The 21,561-nt window shown below is 47.1% G+C and overlaps 1 protein-coding gene across 2 annotated transcripts in view; it reads left to right on the forward strand.

Moving 5' to 3' along the window:
- The window catches only part of HMCN1 (hemicentin 1), a 469,239-nt gene that overhangs the window by 17,746 nt on the left and 429,932 nt on the right, over positions 1–21,561 (forward strand). The window lies entirely within an intron of this gene.

Here is a 21,561-nt window from a genome sequence, read left to right on the forward strand (position 1 = left end):
GGTCTGATGGCGCACAAGGGACGATGGCATGACAGTGAAGGCCAAGGCCAGGCTGATGCGTCTGCAAGCCAGTGAATAAGTCTCTAAAAAACATCATACCCAAATGAACATTAAAATCCCGAGCACCACAATGCCGGCCCCCAACGTGGTTTATTTCCTGTTGCTAAATAATCTTTTTATTCTTGAAACTAAAAACCATGTGGTGATTGTATATACTCCTTTTTATATATTGATGAATTGGTCTGCTAATATTTAGTTAAGAACTGCTGCATCTACGTTTACAAGGAAAGCTGGCCTGTAATTTTTCTTTCTGCTGACGTGCTCACAGATATTTGGTACCTGGTTAGGCTGCTTCATGGAAAGTCTTCCCTTTTTCCTACTGCTGGGAAGTAATTTTGACAGTTACGAGTAGTTTCCTCTGAATGCTTGTGAGGCTCTCCTGAGAAATAGCTTGGGCCTACAGTTTTCTCTACTGTGAAAGGGATCTTACTTCAAAAAGGAAAAATCTGATGATGGGAAAAGAGTGTGGCGATGCAGAGGCCAGGAAGCGTATGATGACGTGAGAAACCACCTTTCCATACCGTGACAAAGTTAAGATGGAAAACCCTACCCTTTTCACAGAAATGTTTGATAAAATGTAAAATTTCTGAAGGGCTGATGCTGTGGCATAGTGGGCTAAGCCTCCACCTGTGGCACTGGCATCCCATACGGGTGCCAGTTCGAGTCCTGGCTGCTCCTCTTCCAATGCAGCTCTCTGCTGTGGTCTGGAAAAGCAGCAGAAGATGGCCCAAGTGGTTAGGCCCTTGTACCCACATGGGAGACCTGCAAGAAGCGCTTGGTCTTGGCTTCAGCTTGGCCCAGCCCAGGCTTTGTGACCATTTGGGGAGTGAATCAGCAGATGGAAGATCTTTCTCTCTGCCGCTTCCTCTCTGTAACTCTGCATTTGAAATAATAAAATGAATTTTTAAAAAAATTTAAAAAATAAAATAAATCATATTAATAGCTAAAAGGAGAAAGTCATGATCACCTCCATTGTTGCATGCATAGTATTTGATATAATTGTATACCCATTTGTTAGCAAACAAAGAAGCAATTGTTAGTAAATAAAAATAGACTATTGTATATTTCTTATTTAATATAGAAAACGTCATAAACCTCAGAAGAAATCTTATTTGACTCTTAAGCTAAAAATTCTTCCTGTGAAATTACAGTGAGGATAAAAATGGCACAAAGTTTATGCTTATGGTTCAGTGTTTCTTTCCAGTATTAGCTGTGCCTTTCTATTCTCATGCTCAGTTTAGATCCATTTCCTTTTCGAAAAAACTGCCTTTGGTTTTCTTGATTGTTTCTCAATTTTTGTTTGCTATTTTATTACTTTGTGGCCCTATTTTTATTTCTTAGTTTCTGTTTTCCTTAGTTTTGTTTTCTGTTTTCTGACTTCTGAATTTAAATATTCATTTTTATCTTTCTTGTATATAATGCAGATATTTAAAGGCTTTTAATTTTATGCACTTATTTTCGTGAGCCACTTTAGTTCAATCTCAAGATTTGATCTGTTGTATTTCTGTTGTCATTTGGTTCTAGAATACTTTGAGTTTCTACTGTTGTTTCCACTTTAACCATCAGTTATTTATTAATGTGTGTGTGTGTGTTTTAAAGATATTATTTATTGGGGCCGGTGCTGTGGCGCAGCAGGTTAAAGCCCTGGTCTGAAGCGCCAGCATCCCATATGGGTACCAGTTCTAGTCCTGGCTGCTCCTCTTCTGATCCAGCTCTCTGCTATGGCCTGGGAAAGCAGTAGAAGATGGCTCAAGTCCTTGGGCCTCTGCACCCGTATGGGAGACCTGGAAGAATCTCCTGGCTTCTGACTTCAGATCCGCACAGCTCCGACCATTGCAGCCAATTGGGGAGTGAACCAGCGGATAGAAGACCTCTCTCTCTGTCTCTGTAACTTTCTTTCAAATAAATAAAAGTAAATCTTTAAAAAAAGATATTTATTTGAGCGGTGGAGTTACAGAGAGAGGAGATGAACCAGGTACTCTGATATGGGACAGAGTGGCTATTACTGAGAGAAGAGAGATAACAAGGACCTGGAAGATAGGCAGCCTTTACAGTAAGTTAGTACAGTCATCATGGAAAGCTCTAGAGCAGTCTTAAAAAATATATAAAAGCAGAGCTCCCAGGACACTCAGCGGCTCCACTTTGGGGTATGCAATCAATGTGTTGATGAGATGTCTGCACGTCCATGTTGATTGCAGCACTGTTCACAAGGGACAGGCTATGGAATTGACCTAAATGTCCATCTTCAGATGAGTGGGTACAGATGTGTGTCTACACAATGGACTACTGTTGGGCCTTTAGAAATAGGGAAATTCTGTAACTGTGGCAGCGTGGAGGGCATTATGCTAAGGGAAATGAACCAGGCTCAGAAGGACAAATATGGCGTGTTCTCACTTCTAAGTAGAATCTACAACAGTTGAGCTCCTAGAAGGAGACAATAGAATAGTGATTCTAGGGACTGGGCTTGGAGGAATGGGGAGGTTTGGGATGTACACTTGCGAGGGTATGATGTGTTACCAGGAGGAATAAATAAGTATTTGAAAAAAAGTCTTCAATGATTAACAGATCATTCTCAATTATTTCCCTAAAAAAAATCACAATTTTAACAAATATTTAATTGAAAAAAGTATGCTTTTTAGCTTTAAAATTCACATATTTTTAAAAATTGAGACTTTGCTGAACCAGTTTGGTTAATTGTTTTCTGAATATATTGGATGTGTTTGAAAAGTATATTCTCTCTACTTGTTGGGTGTATGATTCTTCGTATGTTTTAGGTCAGCTTGTTAGTTATACTGTAGAGAGAGGTGATAGGACGGTGGTTCAGAACATAGGTTCTGAAATAGACTGCCTGCATTTCAGTCCTGGCTTTGCTACTTAGCAGCTCTGTGAACTTGGACTTAACCTCTCTATTTCCAATTTCTTCTTCTGGAAAATATAGTTAACAGTACCTTCATATAGGATCGTTTTCAGTATTAAATCAATTGATATCTTTTTTTTTTTTTTTTTGACAGGCAGAGTTAGACAGTGAGAGAGCGAGACAGAGAGAAAGGTCTTCCTTCTGTTGGTTCACCCCCCAAAATGACTGCTACGGCCGGCGTGCTGCACTGATCCAAAGCCAGGAGCCAGGTGCTTCCTCCTGGTCTCCTATGCGGGTGCAGGGCCCAAGCACTTGGGCCATCCTCCACTGCACTCTGGGGCCACAGCAAAGAGCTGGACTGGAAGAGGAGCAACTGGGACAGAATCTGGCGCCCCGACTGGGACTAGAACCTGCAGTCCCGGCGCTGCAGGGGGAGGATTAGCCAAGTGAGCCGCGGCGCTGGCCAAATCAATTGATATCTAAAGTGCTTAGAATAGTACCTAGGATATATGAGTGCTATATAATTATGTCTACTTTGGAATTGTTCCAAATTACATTTGAATTACTTTTCTCCCTGTCTGTGATAATGACATACTGAAGTCACCCACTGTAATCTGCGTTTGTTCCCTGTTCTTTGGTCAGTCTTTACTGCGTGTGTTGTAAGGCTATGATTTCTGCATGTAAATACTTACATCTACTTGGTGTATTATCTGTTTTTGTTATGACATGGAAATATCCTCCTTAATCTAGATGATTTTGTGGAGCTTAGAAGAAGCCACCGCCTCCAGGACTCAGAGCTCCCTGCAGCAGGCAGCAGCAGTTGGCTGGAGCTTGTCTGAAAGTCTGTATGGAAGTGCAGGTCTTGGGGTACAGTGCTGGGAAAGGCTCCTGAACCCCACCCCCTCGGCCGCAGGAGGCCGCTGTGAGCTTCCGGCAGTCCTTCACGGAGGCGGAGGAGCAGTCTTGGATGTGCTGAGAAGACCCAGCTGCTCCCGACACATATGGCCTTCAGGCGTGGGCTGGGAACTCTGGTGGACCAGGGCAGCGTACTTGATGTGAGTCAGAGGGGCCGGGGATCCTCGCTTCTTCTGGGACTGGTGGGCCGCAGGGAGTGGAGATTCAGGTAAGGTGACCCAGGAGTTGAGCAAAGTTCTGTCCTCAGGAAGCGCGGGCTCATACAGAAGATTCCATCCACGAGACGGCCAGAAAACACTCCACTTGCAAATGAGGGTGCTGTGGAAGTCATAGATACAGGTTAGGAGGTGGGGCCTGCAGAGATTCTTTAAGCCGAGACTGTCACGGGACATCCACCATGAAGTTGAGGCCGTGGTGGGTTCAGTTTCCTACCCTTCTCCTCCTTGGTATCGGTTCTCCAGCCACACTGAGTGACACCAGGCTCTGGCCCCTCCTGCTGCCCTTGTGTCTACCTTCACCTTTCCCATACTCCAGGGAAAGGCACTAAATCAAAAAAATACAGAGGCTGGAGTCAGGCACCTGGGTCTGAATCTGTTCTTTACTGTTCACGGGATGATGGGCAGTGCACTCAACACAGCCCTCCTCCTTAGCGTTACTTCCAGGCCGGGGGTGAGGGTTGAACACAGGGAGGGGTGGCAAGTTGTTGTGAAGGTTAGCTGAATAATAGGAGTTTCTAGACTTAGCAGGGCCCAGTACATGTTGATTCCTTTCCCTTTTTCTACTTAGGTTATCCTCTTCCCTCTGACAATATTCTGAAAGTTCGATGTTCAAACTGTTTTCAACACCGAAGTGCAAACACATCTAATGAACGGCGGATCCCACTCTGAATCCGTCTGGTTCCCTGTCTCTTCTACTCCTGGGTAGCCATTCTCACTTCTTAGCCTCTGTCGTGGCTTTCTGCCTCGTCTCTGCTGATCTTCCTCCATCCCATAAGCACTCGGGCCACCTTTCATCTGTAGTTGAGAAACCTTCGAGCAGCTTCCCGTAGATTTTAAACAGAATGTAAATTCCTCCCCACATCCCTTTCTGTGTTGTCCCGCCCTCTGCCGTGTGTGGACTCCAGTCTCAGCTCCGTGCTGTGTCGCGTGCAGCTTGTTCTCACTGCAGGGCCCTTGCACTGGGCTTACTCTTTCTGCCAACAGAGTTTCCTGTCTCAGCTCCGATGCTCGACTTCACAGAGGTCTGTCTTTGCACTTGTCTGAAGTTGCTTCCTCCCATCCCACGTTGGTCTGCACCAGACTGCTTGTTTTGATCGTTTCAAAAGAAGTTGATGATCAAAAGTGATATATGTATGTTGACTTTTTTTTTTTTTTTAAGATTTTATTACTTGAGAAGTAGAGTTACAGACAGGGAGAGGGGAGACAGAAAGGTCTTCAGTCCACTGGTTCACTCCCCAAATGGCCAGAATGGCTGGAGCTGGGCTGATCTGAAGCCAGGAGCCAGGAGCTTCTTCCAAGTCTCCCATGCAGGTGCAGGGGCCCAAGGACGTGACCATCTTTTGCTGCCTTCCCATGGTGTAGCAGGGAGCTGGATCAGAAGAGGAGCAGCTGGGACATGGACTAGTGCCCATATGGGATGCCAGTGCCACAGGCAGAGGCATAGCCCACTATGCCATAGCACTGAGCCATATGTGTTTCTGACTCATTAAATAGTACCAGATACTTGGGAAAATGCCAGAATGTATTTGCTGGATGCATGGCTGAATGCTGTCCTCTTCAAGAAGGCGTCTCAGCACTCCCACAGTAGGTGCTTCCCCTCTTCCTGGAGCCCCAGCATCCCAAGAAAACCACCAGGGTTTGACTTCTTGGATTTTTGAATTTCGTAACTGGTGAGCTTTTGAAGCCAGAGGGTTTCTTGGTGAAGAACCTTTCCATTGTCTTCCTTCCACTTCCCCCTCTTGTGCTCTGCCTCCTCCTCCTCTTCCCTTTTCCTCCTTTTGTTCTCTTCCTCCTTTTAAAAGCATTAATTTGGGCCCAATAGCTAGAGTGCTGGATTTTCTAGGCACCGTGTGTGTGCAGGCAAATCTGTGAAGAAGCTTTTCTCCGTTTTTAAATGAAGAAGAGAGAGGTTAAATAGCTTTTCTGAGACCCCTGTAGGTGGTGGAAGTGGGATGTAAACCCAGGCATTCCTTCCTTCCTTTCAACACCATAACTCCAGCTAATCAGCGGTAGTCCTCGGAGCTGTAGTAACACCACCAGTGAAGGCCATGGCTGGGGATTTCGTAGTGCATGTTACATCTGTTCCTGAAAGGCGATAGCTATACTGGGAGAAAAATGTAGACATGTAAACACTGCTCTACCGGAACCTGTGTTTTTGTGCTGTCTGGGATTGTAACACTTGAGAAGGTTGTCATTTCCCCCACTTCCTCCTTGCTGTAGGAACGCGTCGCCACTGTTGGAGCTGCAGCCGTGACGTGAGTGCAGGCACAGATGGGGAGAACTGCAGAAAGGTCGGCTGTGTGACGGTTGAACTCACCGCCCTTGTTTCCTGGGGCGTTCAGTCAGCATTGCCAGGCACTGGGTGTTCTGCTAGTCTCTGTCCGGACCACAGAACAAAGGCTCAAAAGGAAGGAGGGCCCTGCTGGGTCTGTGCTATATAGACTTAGGGAGATTTAGTAGAAACAGCCTCCTTCAAGACTTGATTTTCAGCAGCTATCAATAATTCAAGGTCAAGATGGCACCTTTTTTTTTTTCATGAAGAGCAAAATTGGAAAATCTTATTACATATGCTTAAGTATTTTGCCAGAAAAAAAATATTAACCTAAATTTACATCCACTGACTTGTGAAGGTATGGAATGTGATTTATTCATCTGTACATCTCTAGCCTTTATCTTTTTTTAAAAAAATTGACTGATTTATTTGAAAGGCAGAGTTATAGACAGGCAGAGGCAGAGAAAGAGAGAGAGAGAAGGAGAGACAGAGAAGTCTTCCATCTGTGATCTGAAGCCAGGAGCCAGGAACTTTTTCCTGGTCTCCCACATGGGTGCAGTGGACCAAGGACTTGGGCCATCTTCCACTGCTTTCTCAGGTCATAGCAGAGAGCTGGATCGGAAGTGGAGTAGCTGGGACTCGAACCACCAACCGTATGGATGCCAGCACTGCAGGCGTCAGGCAGCTTTACGTGCTACACCACAGTGCCAACCCCTCTGTCCTTTATCTTAACACAACAGTGAGCATTCAGTAATGTTTCTCATGAGGAGGGCCCGATGTCAGCATCCCCTGTGGTCTGATTCGTGTAGAACACTTTCTGTTATATGCCATGGGCGTGAGATGGGATTGTGAAGATGGGAGATTGTTAAGCATTACAAGTAGTAAAACAGAAGAGTGAAATGGTACTGAGCACATTGACAGGTGGTTGTGGCTGCAAGAACCTGGCTAGGCTTATTATTACTCCAGGTCTTTCCTCCACACTTGATTGAATTCAGGGTGGAGGCGTAAAGGTGTACAAGAAAAAAGCTTTTATTGAGAACAAACCAAAGTGCACACTCAAGAAATAAGTCAGGATAGCTTGAAGAGAGAGAGAGAGAGAGAGAGAGAGAGAATGCTTGTGAAAATGAACAAAGGGCCTAAAACGGAAAAAACTCAGGCTTTGACGGTAAAGCCATCACAAAGACAAACCCCCAAACAAATCAAGCCATTTTGTACCATTCAGAGGCATAAAGGGGTGCTGTCCAGGGTGGAGCCCTGTTGAATATTAGGAAGGGGGTGGAATTCAAGACTGGGTTTTTTAGTGTCTTTTTTTCTTTGACAGATAGAGTCAGACAGTGAGAGAGAGAGAGAGAGAGAAAGGTCTTCCTTCTGTTGGCTCACCCCCTAAATGGCCGCTACGGCCGGAGCTACGCCAATTGGAAGCCAGGAGCCAGGTGCCTCCTTCTGGTCTCCCATGCGGGTGCAGGGGCCCAAGCACTTGGGCCATCCTCCATTGCCTTCCCGGGCCACAGCAGAGAGCTGGACTGGAAGAGGAGCAACCAGGACTAGAACTGGCGCCCATATGGGATACTGGTGCCGCAGGCGGAGGATTAACCAAGTGAGCCACGCGCCGGCCCCTCAAGACTGGGTTTTTAACAATGCCAGTTGTCATTGTACCATAATAAGGACAAAGTAACAATCCCAGTGGATATTGGAACAGGTAATTTTTTCAGCGCTGCTGGCTGGTGAACAAAGCCGTATGCGGAGGATGTTCCATTGTTAAATGGACTGTATGTGAAGAAATACCTTCCTTACACGCAGCTGAGGTGCAGAGTCACAGAAATAGTCCAGAAAATGTCAAGTCCAAACACCAGCCAGTGTGAGCCAGTCAGTGGTTGTGTAGAGGGTCTCCCTACAGCTGGCCCACGTCCAGGGCCGTGTCAAGGGCGAGTGCTAGGGCCCAGGCCCTGCAGTTGGGAGTGGACGCTTCTGACTCTGGGGTCTGGGCTTATGGGATGCAGCAGCTCTCCCCCGAGTGCAGGAGTGGACTCAAGGCTTGGGGACAGAGTCATTGCCTCAGCGCGAGTCACTTGTTCTTCCATGTTTTCGTGTATTCACGAAATGTTTATCCAGCGTCATTCTGCAGTTATACTGTACAGAGTGCAGCAATGAACAGACAGACAAGGTTCGTTTCCTGCAGCTTATAATGCGTGAGTATAATACTAAATTCATATGATAGGCTATGGGAAATCCGGGTTTCATGGCACGTAGCACTAACGAATGCTTACCGAACGGTTCCTATGCCTCAGACACAGTTCTTAGAGCTTTATATGTACTGACAAGCTTTCTCCTCATGATGACTACGAAGTATTAATATTTACATTTTTAAAAGATTTGTTTATTTATTTGAAAGTCAGTTACTCTGTAACTCTCTGGAGTTACAGAGAGAGAGAGAGGAAGGTCTTCCATCCGTTGGTTCACTCCCCAACTGGCTGCAGCGGCCAGGGCTGAGCTGATCCGGAGCCAGGAGTCAGAAGCTTCTTCCCGGTCTCCCACGCGGGTGCAGGGGCCAAGGACTTGGGCCATCTTCTACTGCTTTCCCAGGCCACAGCAGAGAGCTGGATGGGAAATGGAGCAGCCGGGTCTCGAACCGGCGCCCATATGCTATGCCGGCACTGCAGGCGGCGGTCCCAATATTTATGCTTTATATATAGGAAAATGGAGATCCAACAAGGTGAGCTTTTACACCTAGACTCTCTCAACTAATAAATGATAGACCTCAGACTGCACACCAGCTTGCATTCCTTCTCCTATGCCACCTCTCTGTTGCCTGTTTTTCTAGTGTTCAGGGGAAGCTGAGTGGGGCTAGGACAAGGACTGGGAGAAGGTTCCAGAACAGGGGCCAAACAGTAGGACGTGGGGGGAGAAGGTGGGCAGCAGGGGTGGGAGGCAGCAGTCGGACTCAAAGGCAAGAGGGAGAGAGAGAAATTGGAGAGCAGAAGGACGCTGGAGTCAGCGGCCACGTTTGCTCTCGGGTGATGGGTGAGCGGCTGCTGGGGCTCGGACAAGTGCTGCAGGCTTTTAGAGTTGTGATCTTGTTCATAGCCAGCCTCCCCACAGAGCCCCCTAACCCCCCATAGTCTCTGTGCATTCTTCATCTTTCTTACTAATTTTTAAAAAATTTTCATTTTATTTGAAAGGTAGGGAGACATGGAGACAGGTAGAGATCATCCAAACACTGGCCTACTCCCTGAGTGCACACAACAGCTGGGGCTGGGCCAGGCCAAAGCCAAGAGCCAAAAACCCAGTCTGACTCTCCCAGGTGGGGGGCGGAGACCCAGGTTCTTGAGCCATCACCTGCCGTTTCCCAGGGTGCACCTAAGCAGGGAGCTGGCTGGGAAGTAGATAGCCAGGACTCATACCAGACGCTGAGAGGGGAATGTTGGTGTTCCACGTGGTATCTCAGTGCCAGGCCACGTGCCCGCCCCTTCTGAATTCTTTCTGTGTCTGTATTCCCAGCCCTCCGCCCACAGCCCTGCTCACTGCGTGCGCTGTTCTTGCTGTCTGAAGATGCTTCTCCTCCCTGCTACCCGTTACTGGCTCTTTTGTTGCCCACTGATTTCTCTGTGAAAGGGTTGGATGAGTCAAAGAAATAAGGCGTTGCTAGAATGAGTGTAGCACTTCACTTAGACTAGTAAAGCATTTTATGGTTTTGAAAGTAGATTGTATATAAAAGGAAATGTTACTATATGAAAGTGAATGAAAAATGGGTCAATGAAAACTGCTTTGTCTATGTGAAGTCAACCGTTTTGGTGGTATCAGAGGTGGATCCTTCAGTACAAAACAGAATTTTGGTGTAATTTCTCTTTGGTTTCTAGCCATAATTTTTGGATTGACTTTTTCCCCCCAACTTTAATAGCAGTAGTCTAATATAAGTAGTCTAAAAATGCTGAATTTAAGTGTTTTAGCTCAAGGAAAAAAGTAGTACTAAACGTGAAGACATCTTAAACTGGTGTCCACTTCTAGAACTGAGCACGCACAGAGAGTACTTTCCTGGCCTGTCTCGCTGTCTGGACAGCTAGCAGCAGGCATGCTACCTCTACCAGCTGGGGGGCTTGGAGAATTCGCACATAGCATACTTTATGTGATCAGCACCCCAGGGGGAGGGAGGCCAGGAGTGTTTTGGAACAATGAGCCTCTGTCCTTCTGGGGGAAGATATAAACTCTGCATTTCAGTTCTGTCAGGAAGGGAATAACTGACATTATTACTGCTTTTGAAAGAGGCCACCTTGATGTGTTGTAAGATCTCCCTGAACGGCTGTTTTGGAAAGCCGGAGTTGTGTGTTTCAGTGAAGTTACCGCTTTAGCAGGGAAGGTTTGCAGAGAGCGTTTGGTTTACAAATAGCAGAGCATGCCCTGGAGTGCATGATCTCCGGTCTTCTGGGGCTTGTAATCTGCATTAAGTGGCTCATATTTTACTTGGATGCTGCTGTAATTAAAGTGAATGGAGTGTGTGTGTGTGTGTGAGAGAGAGAGAGAGAGAGAGAAACTGATTGATTTTTAGGTTATTCCTGGAACTTCAGCTATGATAGTTATGGTTCTTAACAAAGCAGAAAAGTAGGGAGGCCAAAGTAGGTGTGCAGTCAATACATCAATGAACTAATCATAGGAGAAAGAAAGTTTACCCCTTTTAGCAACGAAGTCAGGCAGAGGCCAGCAAAGCAGGGAGACGGATTTCGGCAGTATTGACCATCAGGGTCAGATACATCATTAAGTGCATCCATTTTAACACTGGCTCTGATAATAAAAGTGTCAAAAATATCCCAAGGAACAAAGACACCCCTAGAGTTAAACTTGGGAGTTTTTCGTGTAGAAGATTCAGGTGTCCGTGACGGTCCCAAGATCCCAGGTCTGCTAATGCTGAAGACGTTCACAGGCCATTTCGTTGTTCCGTCTGATGTTAGTGTCTGTCTCCCTCTCGTCTTCCTCAAGTCCTGCAGGTTTCTCCCGTGGCTCACTGCTCCTCTCTGTGTGGTTCCAGCTCTCAGAGCCCAGAGGTGCATGGCCTGGGTCAGGGTGTGAGAGCAGAGGAGCATCTGCAAAGGGGGTCCCTGGGTCCCTCCACCCCCGGATACTGGCAGTCTGATAACTCCTGCAGGGACTGCGCTTTCTGCAGCACAGTGTGAAGGGTTTGCAGGCACAGAGCTGCGTGAGATGGTGAAGAGAGGACCGTGGGACAGTGAGGCAACGCGGAGAACCGGTGCTGGAGAGCCAGAAGCAGGCACACGGCCACAAAGATGAACTTCGACCCAAGGGAAATTCCAGAGGTGACGCGGGGGTCCAGAGCTGGCAAGGATTACAGAGACATAGGCAGACGTACAGAGATGAGGAGTTAGCTGCTATGAAAAGTCTTCTTTTTAAAGATTTTTATTGTTTGAGAGATAGAGTTATGGACAGAGAGAGGGACAGAGAGCAAGGTCTTCCATCTGCTGGTTCACTCTCTAAATGGGTGCAATGGCCAGAGCTGGGCTGATCCGAAGCCAGGAGCCAGGAGCTTCTTCTGGGTCGTCCATGCAGGTGCAGGGGCCCAAGCACTTGGGCCATCTTCCACTGCTTTCCCAGGCCATAGCAAAGAGCTGGATTGGAAGAGGAGCAGCCGGGACCAGAACCGGCGCCCATCTGGGATGACGGCGCTGCAGGCAGAGGCCCAGCCCACTGCACTACAGTGCCAGCCTCAAAGGGTCTTCTTGAGGGCGGATCAAAATAACTGAAGGTAGAGACACAGAAGGGGCTTCATCTAAAACGATGGCCTTGGCGAGGGTTTTCTTTCCCTTGCGGAGAGCTGGCTCCTATCTTCTGGGATAAGCTGAGGGGAGCTCTTTCTAAATAAAGTGCCACATCACATTTTAGTGTAGGCTCTGCCATCATTATATATTGTAGAAGAAGGAAAAAAACTTAAATTTCTTCAAAAATACAAATGCTGCCAACTCACGTGCATTACCTATTTTGATTCTCTCAGTTGGGCGTGAGGTTGGGAGTCGGCTTCCCATTTCACAGATGAGAAAATAAGGCTCTGAGAGATTCTGTTAAGTCTCCTCAAGTCACTCACATTTGGTTCTCTATGTTGCCCAGTTGCTTTGCTCCAAGTTTTATGTTGTATAATATTTGAAACATTCTTTAAAAGTTCAAGGGGCCGGTGTTGTGGCGCAGTGGGTTAATGCCCTGGCCTGAAGCGCCAGCATCCCATGTGGGCACCGGTTCAAGTCCCAGCTGCTCCACTTCTGATCTAGCTCTCTGCTGTGGCCTGGGAAAGCAGTAGAAGATGGCCCAAGTCCTTGGGCCCCTGCACCCGCATGGGAGACCTGGAAGAAGCTCCTGGCTCCTGGCTTTGGATCAGCACAGCTCCGGCCGTTGCAGCCATCTGGGGAGTGAAGCAGCGGATGGAAGACCTCTCTCCTCTCTCTCTCTCTGCCTCTCCTCTCTCTGTGTAACTCTGACTTTTAAATAAATAAATAAATCTTAAAAACAGTTCAAATTATATAAGACAGTTTTATATAATATGAGGAATATATATACTGGAGGACTTCAAGACATTCATGGAATTAAAAGATAAGTATTTGTGTACAAAAATTTGAAATCATATATACATGGGGTCTTCAAAGAATTCATAGAAAATGTGTCTCAAAGAATTATGCCTGTATTTCAAATATTTATCCACCCAAATTAACTTTACCTTTAATTCTGTTTTCCGTGAGCCTTTTGAGGTACTTTTGCCTATAATTGGTAGCATAAGTCATTTTTTCAGATCGAAAAGAGAAAATTTGTTTAAGGACCCAACACCTGGAATAAATTCTCTTTGAGGCTTATTATGGCAAAACCAGGTTCTGATTCTGGAAACATGGTAGGCTAAGATACTCAGACCAATCCTGACACTGAAAATAGCTACAAAAATGTGGAATAGATGCACGTGTAATCAGAAACCAAAAAATCATTATGAAATCGCCCTGCTCAAATCTTAGAGGGGTACGAGGACTCAGAAGGTTGAGGAAACCCTGAAGGCTCTTGGGTAGAACTTTGGCCAGGTGTTATTCTAAGCTGCAGAACTGGCCAGCTTGAGCCCAGGGCCCTCCCTTGGTAGGGAGTGTAGGGAGACGTTGTCCCTGTGTATAGCTGAGAGCCCCAGGGCTCACCATGTGGTCAGGGTGCGGTGGAGATAGGCACATGCACTTCTTGCCAGGTGATGCCTGGCCGGCAAGAACACCCCACAAATGCCAAACCAGCACAGCTGCCTGACCTTGGAGTGTGAACCTTCAGAACCGTGAGCCAAAATAAACCTCTTCTGGTGTTTTGTTGTAGTAACAAAAAGCTGCCTAATACTCAAGGGACTTCAGAAAGGATTAATAGATATTTTGTAGTCTGAATAGCCTTGTTTACTTCTTGATAAAAGAATTTGTGAGATATAGTTTATTTTGTAGTTAACTTTAGATTGGAATTGGCTTGAAATCAATGAATGAATGGTGTAGTTAATATAAATTAGTGTAATTTGACTTAAATTGTTATTAATAGTTATTAAATCACTAGCAATCGATTTGTTGATCTGATTAGCCACTAACTTGATTTAAGGTATTTAAATTCCCAGTTACCCAAAGGTAGAGATGTTCTAAAGTGGATTAAACTGACACTGACTGTGTGTAGTTTGCGTGTCCAACCGAGATGTAGATAATTTCTGAAAAATTGAGCAGAAGTCCGTGATTGGTCTCAGTTACCTGAATATGCCATGAACACTAGCTGGATTTTAAAAGTTAAACGTTGTGATTTTTCCATTTTATCTGCCGACTTAATTGAGCTTAGGGGATAAATAACATCGGGAGCATGCAGAGGTAAGACGATAGGGACCGTCTTGCACGTATGTGACGGGCCCACTGCGGTGGGGCCGTCACGTGATGTGTGTGCCCCAGAGAGTGAGCTCAGTTTTCAGTTCTGTTGAGACTCAGAGCCGAGGCTCAGTGGGTGGAAGGACAGAACCACTGTTTCCTGCTGTGATAGAGGTATCTCCACACGTTGCATGTGTGCTGTGCGGTTCATCCCTAGAGAAGCTAATTATTCCTCTAGAATGTGGTAATGAGGTGAAGTGCACGGTGTGCCAGCAGGCTCAATAGATCAAATTTCGTATCACTCATTCAGATCAGGGCATTCGTTTTCATTACAAGGTAGAGTCCGCAGGAGAAATGGAAGCAGCCTATGGGGACAGTGCAGTGAGCAAGTACAGGCAGTAAGCCCACAATCGTTGGCTCGGGAAATGCTGACCTCATTTACTTGCAGCCAGACTTGTTGAAAGACGGCTATCGGAAGAAAAACAAAACCCCCTCCATGTGCAATATTGATGTTAATAGCCCTTAGCAAGGAAAAAGCGCCACGTTCAAGTTACATCCCGTAAAGAATAATTCCTTTGAATGCAATATGAAGCCAGAGGAGGGAAATTCAGTTTCCACTTGGTGTTGTTATTCCTCAGTGTACACTTACTGAACACCCATCTTGTCCGAACGTAACGGAAGGCGCAGACCTTGCTCCGAGGCTTGTAATCCAGGCAGCCTCGGGCCAGGAATGGGTTCCATAGGAGTCAGTCAGCCTCTCGTGGTCAGTCAACATTTTCATGTTTTGATTTGCACAGTCAGCTGTAAATTAGAAGGCAGCTTGGAAAAAGAAAGAACTTTTTAGAAGAGATGGCTGATTTTTCAGGAAAGTACAGGTAAATGGGAGAAAGTGGCTGAATTCCTTTTCAAGACCTCTGAGAAGAGGAAAAATTAGGAACATGAGTGTGGGAACCCTGAGACTGATACCAGATCTGGAGCTTGAGTTCGCAAGAGGACGGTGGAATCAAGAGTACAGGTTCTTACGCTGGACTTGCCACTTGAGTGAATGAGCAAACACGCAGGAACTTGTTCTGCAAGTCAGTGCAAAACTGGAGTGAATCTAGGGCTTTATAAAATTAAAGTAAGTGGGTTACACGCTCTCAAAGTGAGAGAAAGTAGCCAGAGTGGCTTAATGGGAAAAACATAGGTTCTGTACTCAGAACGATGTAGATTTGAGTATTATCTCTGCCACTCACTTTTTGTTTGACCTTGAGCGAAATATTTACCCTCATAAGCCTATGCCCTCACAGTAAAGAGGAAAAGAGATGTAATTTGTAAATTATTTGGCACATAGCAGATTAAAATCTTAAAAGGAATAAAAATACTTATGAAGATTTTTTGAATTGGTGTAATTTTAAATATTTGATCCTTGAGAGAAATTTTTCATTGGACTTCCTTTGATAATCACTGTGGTTAAGAATACCTTTTCCAAGTACTTTGTGAATAAGGAGAATAGTTTTGTTGAATAAGAATTAAACTATGTGATTAGGTAAAAGGACAGCCTGATTGATGAGCCTGTCACAGAAGAGGACAAATGGCAGAGCAGTGTTCAAACTGTGCGTGGGTAGCTGTATTAGTTAGATCTTGCCGTGTAACAAACTGTCCCAATATTCAGCACTTTCAAACAACCGCTGTTTCACATGGCTCTTGATTCCGTGGATCAACGATTTTGACTGAGCTTGGCAGGGAAGTCCTTCTGGTCTTGGCTGGTCACATAGATACCTCCATGGTAAAATGCCGAGTCCGTGAGGGCCTGGCCCCTTGTGTGAGTGCACTTTTGTGGGCTGCCATCTGCTACAAAGTCGCTTAGGCTTTGCACGCAGTGGCTGATAGGGTTCCAAGAGAGGATGGGAGGGGAGAATGTAAATTTTTTTTAACATTTGTATTTGTTTGAAAGGCAGAGTTACACGGGGGTGGGGGAGATGGGGCGGGGAGAGATTGATCTTCTGTCTCCTGGTTCATTCCCCAGATGACCACCATGGCTGGGGCTGGGATGGGACAAAGCCGGGAACCAGACTGCTCTAATGTTTCCCACATAGGTGGCAGGGGCCATCTTCTGCTGCTTCCTCGGGCACATTAGCAGGGAGCTGGAATGGAAGTGGAGCAGCTGGAACTTGAACTGGTGCCCACAGGGAAGCGGCTTTACCTGTTAAGCCACAGTGCCAGCCCTGCAGTCCTCTTGAGGTCTATCCTTGGAACTGGCACGCTGTAATTTGCATCATACTCTATTGGCCAAAGCAAGTAACAAGGCCAGTCCAGACTGGAAGGGAGGGGAGATGGACTCTGGCTCCCATGGAAGGAGGTCCCACTCCAAAGGTGTGCATGTGGGCAGTCTTCTATGGGGGGAAGTGACTCCTAGTAGATTTATGGGGAGAGCTAGAGAGGGATGGCACGAGACCAGTTTTCACCTTGGCCCTTTTCTCAGCAGAGCTGGTTAGAAGGGTAGTGTGTAGCTTGACGGGAGCTGTGTTTGGGAGAAATACTCAAGAGAGCAACAGGCGCTGATTTAGACTTTTTCTCAGAGCGTATGTATTAAGAGTGTTTTCTAAAAATTAGATAATTTAGAGTTAAACTTTAAATTAGATAAAATGTTGCAACAGTTGGGTAATTGCAATATAGAGACTCAAATAGACTATATAAATGTTTTAGAAAGAAGGGAAAGTGGGTGCCAGCGCTATGGTGTAGCAGTGCTAGTATCCCATATGGGCGCTGGTTCAAGTCCCATTGGTCTGCTTCCGATCCAGCTCTCTGCTATGGCCTGGGATAGCAGTAGAAGATGGCCCAAGTCCTTGGGCCCCTGCACCCACGTGGGAGACTCCGGAAGAAGCTCCTAGCTTCGGATCGGCATAGCTCTGGCTGTTGCAGCCAGTTGGGGAGTGAACCAGCAGATGGAAGACCTCTCTCTCTCTCTCTCTCTCTGCCTCTCCTTCTCTCTCTGTGTAACTCTGACTTTCAAGTAAATATATCTAAAAAAGAAAAAAGGGAAAGTGGACACAGAAGAGAAACAAGTCCAGCCTTTATCCCACTATGAAATATGCCCTGTAACCCTGAGTTTCTTCATCCTGAAGCAGTGAGGTGGTTCTGTTTGTGGCAGTAGCTCCATCTTGGACTCTGTGAGTGCAGGTGGGGATGTCGGGGTGGGGGAAGAAGTCGTGTCTTGCCAGCCCCACAGACGGCTTCTGAGTGGTGGCAGCCTGGGCACGTGCCTTACTCTCGTCGGGGTTTTTGCTCTGTGTCTGACCGTCACTGAGTGTCACTCGCTTCCGTGACGGAGCCAGCGTTTAACAGGAACTGCCATTCTGTTTCAGCTGCTTGAGCAGGAAATGAAATTCAAAGGGCCACGGAAGCACAGGACTTAGTAAGGCAGACTGTTGGTTACAGCTCTGAGCTGGTTCCTGGACTCCGGTGAGTGAGGCCAGATAGAGACCTAAGGGTCGGAGAGGACAGGGCCACGTCATGATGCTGCTCTGCGAGTCTGACTTGGGATGTGAGAGTTAGCAATAAGTTACTGGGCACTTGTGTCTCCTTAAGGTTTCTGTGTGCGCTCTCTGAGGGAACCCCCGGGCCACCCCTTCTAGAAGCCAGCACAGAAGAGGGCAGAGCCAGGAAGAATGTGGAGAAAAGGGTGCAGAGCTCTCACATACACACCTAAACAGCGCCTGACGTCTAACCTACTTGTTCAAGGGGCTGTAAATTTAATTCATGGTTTAAGGCAGAAGGAGGAGCGTTTTCTATGAGTTGGAGCCCAAAGCATCCTGACAGAAACTGCCATATTGATTTGCTTATGGGTTACTCAGAATGGTCGTATTTGGCAAAACATTGAATATGTGATACTGAACCTTCGCCAAAGGTTAAGACTGGAGTTCAAGCCATGGACAGTTTCCCTTGGAGGCGACCGGTGCAGTCATGGAACGCACTGACCATCTAATCCAAGCAGAGCGTGGAATGCAAGAAGAACATGCAGTCCAAGCAGAATTTGAGAACACAGTTCTTAGATGGGAGTTTGAGGAAGATGTGGGCAAAGACTTGACGAGAGAAATCGCAAGAGTCGAGCGGGGCCTGGTGAGCAGTGTTGGTGTGTGGAAGAGGCAGTTGCTGCTCTCCACCAGAAGTTGAGCTTTTAGTTGCGTCGTGTAGCTTACCCTCAGGGCTACAGGTCCCAGATGAGGAGCTATCTTGCCCAGCACCCTCCAACTTCAAGAAAGTCTACTGGAAAATAATTTGCTAGTCAAAGGTTGAGGGAGTTTTAAGGAGAAATTGTAAAGTAGCAGCAGCAGACAGAGGCTGTGCAGTGGAGGCGGCGCACAGGTACCAGGAACGAAGACGGCGCTGCTGACGGCTGGCTTCTGTGTTGGGATTCCCTGGAGGAGGCTGTGGTGTTGGGAGGGAAAGCAGCATTGACAGGTTTGTCTGCTGTAGGAGGGAGGGTGGGAGGAATGGGCACCGCGGAGGTGTATAGGAGGGGCTGCCGAGGGAGTTCATGAGGACGTCTGTGTTTTGCCCTGACAGTTGTCTGCTGAGAGGGAAGGAGGAAGCAGCAGCGAGTCCAGAGCTCGGAAGGAGTGACTAAGTTTACGCTTACTACCTCTAGGCAGCGGAAAGGAGCGGGGACAGAGAGATTGCTGGGCACTTGGAGTCGGGTCTCATGCATTTGCCATGACCCAGTGAGAGTGTTTATGTGATTCCCGCTGGCAAAGCTTAGTGACCCTTGAGGGCAGCTTGGGCTTTGGAAGGAGGAGTGGAACAGAAGGTAAACTGGCAAAGTAATAATTGGAGAGGCTGGTGGGAATGTTGCCTAATGTCTTCAGGTCGCATTGTCGGCTGGCGCCGCGGCTCACTAGGCTAATCCTCCGCCTTGCGGCGCCGGCACACCGGGTTCTAGTCCCGGTCGGGGCGCCGGATCCTGTCCTGGTTGCCCCTCTTCCAGGCCAGCTCTCTGCTGTGGCCAGGGAGTGCAGTGGAGGATGGCCCAGGTGCTTGGGCCCTGCACCCCATGGGAGACCAGGAGAAGTACCTGGCTCCTGCCATTGGATCAGCACGGTGCGCCGGCTACAGTGCACCGGCTGCGGTGGCCATTGGAGGGTGAACCAATGGCAAAAGGAAGACCTTTCTCTCTCTCTCTCTCTCTCACTGTCCACTCTGCCTGTCAAAAAAAAAAAAAAAAAAATCGCATTGTCAGTAGAAATACTTTCAGATGAATTCAGACACTTAGGGTATTGAAGAAACCGTTAGGAATTAGAATGATTAGAAGGGATCATCAGCCTTCATTTAATCCTTCTGGGTTGAAGCTTGAGTGGTGGGCTTGAGCACATTTAGAATGAAGGTGACGTAGGGTGACGTGTGAGTGAAGGCAGCTAGTCAGTCACTTCTTGGATGTCTTCCGTCTCACGTGTTAATAACATTTTGAAATAAATGGAAATAACCAAAATTCACCAAGGAACCCTTGCAGGTTCTGCGTGCCGAGGGAGGGTGCTCAGGGTCAGGCGGGTTAGTGGCCGAGTCTGTGGCCGGCTGGCTTTGTTCTCAGCTGAATGTACTAGTGGTCACCTGCCGGCAGGCTGGCCCCTGGGGTCCTGGAGGGGCTTGCTGCAGGAACTCGGGAGAGCGCCAGGCGGGGCAGCCTTTGGGAGTCAAGTAACAGGGTGATAAAAAGCCACTGGAGGGAAACAAAGGGGGATTGATGTAACTAATTGATTGCGAGTACAGCCCAGGCTTGCGAATGGGGGGCCTTCACAGTCCCCTGGCTCAGTTTGTGCTTTCTAATCAAGAGGTTAGTGCTCATGGAACCCTGCTTCTCTTGAAAGGGGCTATTCATTGGGCAGTCATTGGGAACATGTGTTTAGGAGGCAGGGATGGTGAAAGCCCCAACATTGTTGGCAGAGGTCAGTGGTGTTTCTTAACCCGGCTGTACTCCGTGGTAGTTGACAGTGCTGCTAATAGGAGCCAATGGCTGTGCTTTCTCCCCTCAGGTTTTATGGATTGTTCTGGAAGCTGATCTGTAGCACTGTAAAGTCGTGGTGTTTTTATAAGTGACCCAGATCATGGCTTGGAGAATTTGGTTTAGTAGGTGATATGCCGTTGGCCTAGTTTATTATTTCATTTTTAATTTCTTCGTAAGTTCACTCCAGTTTTCTCCTTAGGTTTTCATGAACTTTCAGTGGTCTCTTGTGCATTTAATTACTGGGGAAAACCGATGTTATGTCTTTTTTTTTTTAAAGATACATTTATTTATTTGAAAGAGTTACACAGAGAAGGAGAGGCAGAGAGAGAGAGAGAGAGAGAGGTCTTCCATCCTCAGGTTCACTCCCCAGATGGCCACAATGGCTGGAGCTGCGCCAGTCTGAAGCCAGGAGCTTCCTCTGGGTCTCTCACAGTGGGTGTAGGGGCCTAAGGACTTGGGCCGTCTTCTACTGCTTTCTCAGGCCATAGCAGAGAGCTGGATTGGAAGTGGAGCAGCTGGGACTTGAACTGGCACCCATGTGGGATGCCGGCACCACAGGTAGAGGCTTTACCCACTACGCCACGGTGCTGGCCCTGATGTGATGTCTTTCTGCATTTTAATGTATTCTTCAGTTTTAGCACGGATGCTTGCTTCACTCCTCTCCTGGGATGTCGGCTGCTGTCACTGAGTTTCCCCAGTGTGGGAGGAGCGTGCCCTTCAGGTGGTGCCCTTCAGGTAGGATTTTCTGTGTGTACTGTCATCAGTACCCCGCACAGGAGTAGGGTGTCAAGTAAATAGAGCGCTCTCTCTCTTTCTCTTTGTCTCTCTGTCTCTGTCTCTCTCTCTGTTATCACATTCCCATGACTTCTTTCTTCCATAATTATAAAAGTCTCAGGGCTGGGGTTGGGGCACAGTAGGTTCAGCCTCTGCGTGCAGTGTTGGCATCCCATAAGGGTTTTGGTTTGAGTCCTGGCTGCTCCATTTCCCATCCAGCTCCCTGCTAATGCACCTGGAAAAGCAATGGAAAATGGCCCAAGTATTTGGGCCCCTGCACCCACATGAGAGACCTGGAGGAAGCTCCTGACTCCTGCCCTTGGCCTGGCCCAGCCCTGGCCTTTGTGGCCATCTGGGGAGTGAACCAGTGGGTTGAAGATACCCCCCTCTTTATCTGTTTTTCTCGTTCCTTCTTTCTCTGTACCTCTGCCTTTCAGATAAATAACAAGCTTTCTTTTTTCAGACATTTATTTGAGGGTGGAACTCGCATCTTTGACAGGTTTTGTTAGGAATAAATTGTGTTGAAAGCTTGGCAGAATAGCACTGTCATGAGTGGGAAACGTGTGTAAGCCTTCAGCATCCACAGGTGCTTCATTTATTTAGGTTACCCGGGATTGTGCATAATATTGAGG

This window comes from Oryctolagus cuniculus, chromosome 13 (genome assembly GCF_051225735.1).
Source record: "Oryctolagus cuniculus isolate XC-2025 breed Fujian yellow rabbit chromosome 13, ASM5122573v1, whole genome shotgun sequence".
NCBI classification, from domain to species: domain Eukaryota; kingdom Metazoa; phylum Chordata; class Mammalia; order Lagomorpha; family Leporidae; genus Oryctolagus; species Oryctolagus cuniculus.